Consider the following 9462-nt stretch of genomic DNA (forward strand, 5'->3'; position numbering starts at 1 on the left):
AATAGATGAAGAGCGATGCTTTACGACTCGGAGAAACATCAACACCAAGGTTTCTCTCAAGCCTAAAGATCTGGCTGAAATGGATGACGAGCTTCGTGGACAATATTCCGGCGAATCCGACCTCTGGGCTATCAATTATTGTGTGTATAATGCTGATCATAAGACCAAAAGACGAATGCATCAACTTGCCATAAAGATAGGCTGGGCAAGACAGTACGCGTCCCGCATTCAATGTGTGATTGACTATATCACATCTGGCAGGAATTTTACCGCCAAGGTTCGAAAGTTCGCGCGCAAACTCCGGACCCGTTATCATACACTTAACAAGTCAAAGCTGCTGACCATCAGGCAGCATATTGTTGAGAGAATACGGATACTATCTGACGCTAAGAGAAGTCTACAGCGGAGGGAGAGGTGGGTCAGAGAGAATCAGCAGTTTCTCTCTGACCCATCACGACTCTTCCAAGACCCTCCAGTTACTGTCGAAAACCCACCCAAACCAGAGGTGGTCGAACTATTTTGGAGAGAAGTTTACAAAGCTCAGCATAGACTGGACGAAGACTCAGAAAATATAAATAGCTTCACGGAGTTATGTGTTGCCCTCATAACACCTGATAAAGAATGCCCACCCATCACTACCGAGGAGGTGAAAAAAGTATTAAGAGGGATGAAGAACTATTCCGCATCGGGACCAGATTATATCAAAACCTTCGGGTGGAAGAAGTTTTCTTCAACCCATCAGCATTTGGCCCGTATTTTCACCTCATATTTGAAGTGGGAAGAGCCGATTCCAGAGTGGTTGGTGGAAGGGCGCACAACACTCCTGCCGAAAATAGGCAACTTAGCTGACTCGAAGAACTACAGGCCAATAACTTGTCTGAACACGCTTTATAAGATATTCACAGCTATCCTAAATGTTAGGATTGTTCTTGCAATTGAACCTGTGTGGCAAGAAATGTATGAACAACGAGGCTCAAAGGAAGGCGTAGCCGGATGACGGGAGAACCTGCTCATCGATAGATGTGTCTGCAAAGATGCAGCATTCTACCAGCGTGACCTTTTGATGGCCTGGATTGATTACCGGAAAGCTGTCGATTCTACATCCCACAGACTTATCATCTGTCTTTTGGAAATCTTAAAGGTTCATCCGCAAATAGTTGGGTTTATAGAGAGATTGATGCCGCTTTGGAAAACCAGATTTACTATCTCATCTGGCAAAAATCGTGTCACAACTAACAAGGTCACGTTTCAGAGAGGTGTCTTTCAGGGCGACACCATGAGCCCACTCCTCTTTTGCCTTACATTATTGCCACTATCTCTAGCACTGCGCCATTCCGAAGGGTACTTGTGCGGCAAACCTGCAGATCGAAAGTACAATGTCACTCATGTATTTTACATGGACCATCTTAAGATCTATGCTAAAAACAGAGAGCAACTGCATCTAGCTCTCGGGATTGTCGAACGATATACTAAGGAAATTGGAATGGAATTTGGGTTAGACAAATGCGCCAATGTTTATTTGAAGTGAGGAAAACTGAATGGTATCCCTGAAGATCCTGAGCTCGTTCATAGAAGCGTCTAAAGAAAAAAGCTTTAGACGTAAAACTTTATATTCAAAATAAGAATATTAAATTTTTTGAAAAGACACAACGTAAAAACCAAAATTAACAGACAAAAAATGTTCGCCTGAAAAAATCTATTAATTTATTACTAATCATTTTTAAGTAGGAGGATTAGATTTTCTTTTAATTGTAAGAAATAAGATTAAAAATAAAAAATTAGATTTTTGGGAAAATGACAGAAAAGACGAAAGAGGACACAGGATCCTATATAGGACACTATATACATATTCCTGTATTAGACCCTATACAGACGCACAGTATTTTTTATTTAATCGTAAAAAGCAAGATTAAAAATAAAAATAAATGATAAAAGCAAGGAAATAAGAATTAGTATTATTAAATTTTTATCCATATTATGAATTGTAATGATATAAATTTATTAAAATGATACATAATTAAGCGCAGCTTAGAATACAATTTAAAACAAAATAAGAAACAAATATAAAAATAATCATGACAAATACAATTTGCTCTTTATCTTTCAATTTTTGAATAAGCAATCCCAGGCAGAGTTACATAAGAAATGTATCATATTTAATATAAAAGTTTTGTGTATAATGTAGAGAAGTTTACATTTTGAACAAATCGAGAGCGAAGCACGAGATACGTGATGAGAATGTGTTCGTTAAAGCCGAAAGCGTTTTCACAAAAGAGAGTTCAAAATCACAAAATTACAGTTGTCAGTCCTTGATCTTTGATTTTGAAAGGTGTGTCCACGAATGCGGGAGAAATATAAAGACCGAGCGCGTAGCGCGAGGTAAATACATCATCGAGCGCGAAGCGGGAGAATCAACAGTCGCACGCCCTAGGCGCACTGAAACTTGCGAGCCGCGCGCGAAGCGCGTGCTGAGAATGTGCCCGCCTGGTGGGCAGATTTTTTATATTATGTTTGAAAACATAACACACGTTTCCTAAATAAAAAAAGCGTTTTTAAATGAAGTCTTATATTCAAATAAATCAAACAACTTTTTTAAAAAAAGGCTTTTTTAATATTTTGTAGTCATACAAATATTGAAGTTACTTAACCTAAGTACTACTTGCAATTCCCAAATTTAAAACTTTTTTCACTACTATAAAAAATAAATGATGATATTAATAATGATATAACATGGAAATTTCAAATAAATATTTATTTGTTGAAAGTTTTCAAATACTTTATTTCGAGTTGAAATTAAATTCTGAGAATGAAAAACAAGGAAATAAGTATTACCAGTTTTTTTTTAAATTTATATAAGTATAATTATTATAAGACTTTTAATATTTTGAAGGAAATTGAAAAAAGATTTTATTTTATTTATTTTACAGAATATTACAAAACATTAGGTTGAATTCCAGTTCTTTTCAAAGATACTTAGGAATGTTTACGAAATTTGTGAGAAATGAAGAAATATTTAATAAATTTTCTGAAATGTTTTCAAATTTCTGAATATTCCTTATCTGTAAGACTCACCTTAAATTCCTAAAAATATTTTTAATTGACTCGAATCTCGTCCTTTTCCATTACGTTTCAAAAAAAGTGGGCAAAAGCTCAATCCAAGCTGATCATTTTTTCTAAAGTTATCGTGCCTAGAAGCCACTAATACTACTACAGACCGGCAAACAACTACAAACAACAACAAAAGTCATTTTATGCAAAAAAAAACTAATAAGAAGATCAACGAACGTAACAAACATACTTCTCTGATTTATGCTTCTTTTATGCAATTACAAACCTTACACAACTTGATTTCCTGAATATGTACGGTGGGTTTCAAAAAATTTTTATGCAACTGGCGACCACCTGCAATGTTTTAATGGGATATGTTTTCAGATGACAATTGAAGGCTTTGCCAACAAAAATAAAAATCCGCCACGAAGCACGTTTTCAAGTTAAAAAAAATTATATTATAAATACTCATGATTATCTACAGCTGTATGAAGCACCAAGCTTCATACAGCTCTTCTATCAAATACTTTTGACTTTGTACCTGCCATATAAACCGAGTGTATTAAACAATTTGGTATTTTCCTTTTCGCGCATTTTTTGATAAATTAGGCATACTTACATTTGGTTTAATTAAACACGATTAAACTAAAAATATGCAGATTTAACAATGTTAAAATATATTTTTCACGAAGCTTATTAGTAAAACATACGTAGATTATGAGTATTTTTTGAAATTTTTGCTTTAAAAAAATGGAAAAATTTACGTAAAAAAGTGTTTTGTGGTGGATTTTCTTTTCTGTTGGTAAAAACTTCTATTGTCACCAGAAAACGTATACCATTAAAACATTGCGGGTGGTCGTCATTTGGATTAAGATTTTTTTTAAACCCATCGTGTACGTGCTTATTAACAACAAAATTTTTCAAATTATTATTTTTTGATTTTATGTTTTTAAAACAATGTACCTCTTCAAAAGTTGTATATAGCTTGGTTTTACCTAGAAACAAACTACAAAAGTGCATTGGTATTATTTATATAATAATTATTATTTATATTTAGTCAATTTATTATTATTTAGATGTATCAATTTGGCATGCTTCAATATTAAATTGGATGAAAATATGTCCATGAAATAATTTTCAAAGCAGGATTTCGAAGCTATTCAAAAGTCGTTGGTGTCATTCAGACGCGCGCCGCTCACTGTTACATTTTTATAAGTAGGGAGAGCACCCAACAGCACGAGCCACTCTGTGGACAGTCATGTTTTGAAAAAAAAATATCCTGCAAAATAAGCAGTGTAGCTTAATTCAGCGAATTTTCCTGCCGATGAGTACGTGTCAGGACGATGAAGGTTTGTATAATGAATTATGATTGAAAATAATATTAACCGGTCCGAGAACTCGTGAAGAGACGGATCAGTGACAGGATCAAGGAAAATTCATGTCAACGAGAATCAGTTTCGTTTGTCATGAATTTTGTTTTGATCATCATTATAATCGTAACAATCTGTCAAAGGCGCATTGTTAGAGTCGCGTGTCAGTGATTCTCTTGGAGTTTAGGTTGTGCGGGGGCATAGCCACACGCCGATTTTAAATGATAACAGCCCCTATCTGCTATCGTATCAACTCTTCATTTAGTTAGAAAAGGCATTTCTAATTATGTAATAGTAACAAATCGACTGCTAGAATGTGATCTGATGAATTTCCATTTTCTTCAAACAATCTGATTTTTTAAACCATCATGTTTCCTCCAAGTCCTTATTAGTTATCTATTCACAAACTTTGCTTAAATTAGAATACATAACATTTATTATTTGCTTTCTTGTGCGTACTAGCTTTTAGATATTCATTAGCATACTACTAACTAACCTGTTAGTAAAAGGGGTAAATGACTGTCATTGAAAGGTGCACAGGTGTCATTGACTTATCCACTCGTATGAAGCAGACTAGAAAAAATTAATAGTAACTAGCAATACGGATATTACTGCAATTATGGTTTCAGTATTGAAAAAACAAATACTTCACTCATACTTACAAAAAAATCTGTAATTGAACCTTATACAACAGTGCAAAGCTAAATCTTGTATTTTTAGAAACTAAAAGTTTCACTTACTGGTGCATTTATGTTAATAGTATATTTTTCTTATTATGAAACATTATTTTTAATTATATAACTTTGGATCATAACCGATACTGTATTTTATTTTTGCATGATGTTTTATTTTAAATTATTAATTACACAACGTTACATCAAGTTACGTTACTTTACATCACGGTTACATATTTTATGTGACACTAGTGCTACTTTCTAATATTAAAGATAGTTTTTGTTGATTTCAAAAGATTCTAGAATTATTATAAATAAAAAAAATTATCTTATATTATATCAAAGTTTCGATGAAAGGAAAAACTATTTCTTTAAGTCGAAGGAAACTTTCATATTCTGAGAGCCAATGGATATTTTTCTTTCTTTCGAAGAAATTTCATTTGAATCAAAGAATCTTTTATTCTTCATTCACGGTCTACTAGAATACCCCCAAGAAAAAACTACAAATTTTCTACCCTAGAAGCTGCGCCCGTCTTTTAAAATATCTGTACGAGTATACTCCTACAATATTTTTTTCTGATTTACTTAATTTTCTAACTTCTAAAATAACTATTTTCCTGTGGTAATCAAGGAAAATCGCAGTAAAACCCGTGTATAGTACAATGGACTTAAATTCGATATGCCGCCGGAATTATGTCTGGCTATTTAAGTTTCGGACAGTATCACTGTTAGAAAATTCTTGAAGATTCAAAGACTTTTAAATTAAAAATGTAACTGAAATTTCAGGTACTAGTAACTAAAAATGATTTTCGTAAACTTGTAACTAAAAATGCATGCATAACAGTTCTTTTTGACTTCTAACATTATTTTAGGACAAATAATTCACCTATTATTTGAAAAAAACTTATTCAAAGGAAGGTTCAAGGTGAATTATGTCAATCTTTAAACTGAAATGAATTATTACCGTGGGAGTGAAAAGGGGCACATTCTTAAATTATCTTGTTTGAATTTCAAGGTAGTTCTCGTGTCGAAAATTTATCAAAAAATACAAAGTCAGCTAGAGCATAAACGCCAAAGATAAGGGTTTCAAATTATTAATGGGGATGTTACATGAAATGAGATAAACATATTTTTAGAATGTTGGAGCAGTGAATAAATTTATGGAGAAAAGAAAAAAATTTTAGATTTGTAATGCTTAAAAAAAGAATAATTTATAGTTTATGTCTAGTTGGTCACATTCCAACAGATGTGACATCACTAAGCTATAAAACTGAGCACCAATGAGACCACTTTAGCCGCCATGTCACTTTTAAAATTTTTACCATTTCTTTTTTGTGACTGTCGCAGTTTTCTACTTGACAGCTAATCCTACTAATTATCTAAGTCAAACCTATTAACAAAGATATTATATATTCGATATGAATGTGTAAAAATGATAAATCGAAATAAAAGTCGAATCAAGATGGGTCAAAGACATAAGCAAAGAATGAATTTGGAAATCAGCGAATTTCCTAAGGAACGTTGATTAGTAGCTAAGAAGTGCTTTGTAGCTGGTTGTGATTTTAGGGTGAATAAAGATCTGAATGAAATTTGTATTCCTATTTACCGCACAGAAAAAAGTAAAGTTTCCATTAGAACCCGTTTTTGATTCCAAAGGAGCTGCAACAAAAATGAACCCTACTTGCTGAAAAGGAACCCAAAACGATAAATGAGCTCTAAATAATACTACACTTGGGGTTCGAAAGGATCTCAAATGTAATTGAGCCTATTCCTAATGAACCTATTTTTCGCTTCGCCCACTTCGATATTATGATTAATTAATAACACAATATTTACCTTAAATCACACATGTAATCGAACTCTGGTGGACATAAATTAATGAAGATAATTAAAGTACAAAATAATAACGTAATTAAATTAGATATAATGACTTGGTAAATATCATTTTCAGGTTATGTAGCAAACTTTTTGAACTGCGCTTGCGTCGAGCCGGAAAAACAATTAGTTACTGTTGGCGCACTGATTTTGAATAGTGTCGATATTCAAATGTGATATTTATAATAAATAATGATTATAAAATGCATTAAAAGAAATTTCTTAATCCTAAAACAAGATTTTGAAGTGACAGATAAAAATTTATTTCGATTTTAATTAAAAAGACGTTATGAATTCGGAGTTCAGGTAAAGAAATAATTTTGTTTAGCAAAATAATTAATCTTGTCTCTTTTGAGTTTCTAATTTTTATTGTTTTCATTCACGACAATTTGACCTAAGATAAAGTCAATAAAGTTACTAAAAATAAATTTAATTTTTTTTTCTCAAGTCGAAATAAAAAACGGTTTTTGCAATAAAATCACAATATTTTTTCATCTGTCACTCAAAATTCTATTTTAGTGTTAATAAATCACTTTTGAAGCATTTCACAACAATTATTTATTATAAATAAAACATTTGAATATTTATATAATTTAAAATGCGCGCGCTTGAGGTAACAAATGAATTTCCTTCTTTATTTCAATAAAATACCCTAAGTATATTTTCTACTTTATAAAGTAAGGGTACCCTTTGACGGAGGTCAAATTTGAATAAACTACATATGTTACTTTTTAAAAGTACAAATATATTTTTAGGAGTGACGTTGGGTTATTGCAAAAACGAATGCAAGAATGAATGTTTCTGAAGCCTCTCTACTTTTATTAAATTTGTAACAACTATAGGTCATTGTAATATTTAAAAATATTAATAACGGCTAATTGGCTGAGCTGATCTTAATAGTGCTTGGTGAAGACTATGCTTCTAAAAGATTCACTTAATAATAATTAATTACAAAAGTTTATTAATTCTACACCAAAGATTTTTTAAATAAAATTATTTGAATAATTTTTAAGATTTTCCACAACTTTTAAGAGTAGGTAATTTAAAGACGGTGTAGACTTAAGCTAATTTTGTATTGAAAATTCTATAATAAGTGAACCTTCACAAGTAAGAAGAAAAATGAATAAATATTAATATCGTTTGTGTTTGCTTTACCGACATATTCTGGAAATTGCTAACTTAGTGTGGCGTCCCATGATTGCAGAATTCCTTTGCGTTTTGCGCAATGCGTCAAATCACTAGACATTTCAGCCCATCACAGTGTTTCTCTGAATAACTAGGAGAATATTATTGGCTGAAATGTCTAATGCATTGACGCATTATACAAAACGCAATTCTGCAATCATGGGACGCCACCCTTACCAACCCGACTTTGCAGGCGGTTGGCTTGTGAATGGGCCTTGATGCTGTTCTTTTCAAGTGCGCTCTAAACGAACATTTTTGGGTCTCTACAGGCATGATCTAAAAATATACGGACTAGCCATCAGATCCCCCAATTTCGTCCCCATTCGCACTCCACCACATCTAGCCATCTTGGTTACCATAGCTATTGTTAGCGTCTCGGTCTTCACTCAAAAGGTTTGAAATCATGAATTATGGCTACATTGTAGATCAATGTCAGTAAAATGTGAAAGTTCTCAATATTCAAATAAGGTGCAAGAAGCGGACACTACTGACGCTATCCATTTGTGAAAGCGCAACGTGTTAATATTAACTTTGTGAAAATTGTAGTAGTGTTTCTATTGAAAACACAATTTTTAAAGTGAATCTAACGTGCCCATCCGGAGCGAATAAATATTTTCGTGTAAGCTAAAGTTTCATTATTTGCATTATACATATCGGTAAGTGTACTTCATATTATACATCTTGGTGAGTGTAATTTATTAAGTGTACAAGGTAGCTGTCATTATAAACATAACCTATTAAGTTAATTTCCAAAATTTTGATAAATGAATAAAACTGTGTTACAATGATGCAGATAAATTTTTGAATGGGAAACAAATAAGTTGGTAACGTCTTTTATTATTGTTAAAATATGAAGAAGGTACGTATACATATCTCCTTTTTCAGATATTTTGCCGTGGAAAGTATAATACTCGTAGAAAAATGTTATTTTAGTTTGTTTTTGCAAACTATTTTATACTTTGCGAAATACATTTATAAATAGTTCTTCACGCGATATTTTGCTAAAAAAGAAAGGGCACAATCAAAAATAGAAAGTCACAAAGAGTTTTAGTCAAAGAGTAGACTAATTATTATTGCAGATATAGGCTTAATGGTATGATGATTGCACGTTTATTTCTCTTGTAAAATTAATTCCATTGCATATTATTGCAAATAACAATGTCAAAAATTTGTGCAGCTGACGGTTGTGTCAATCAAGTAAAGAAAGACAACGCAGGGATTAGTTTATTCCGCTTCCCGAAGGAGAAGTATTACATTGCATAATGGCAAAAAGTGTGCAGAAATAAAAAGATCAACACAAAACACGGTGA

This window comes from Belonocnema kinseyi, chromosome 6 (assembly GCF_010883055.1).
Source record: "Belonocnema kinseyi isolate 2016_QV_RU_SX_M_011 chromosome 6, B_treatae_v1, whole genome shotgun sequence".
Classification (NCBI taxonomy): domain Eukaryota; kingdom Metazoa; phylum Arthropoda; class Insecta; order Hymenoptera; family Cynipidae; genus Belonocnema; species Belonocnema kinseyi.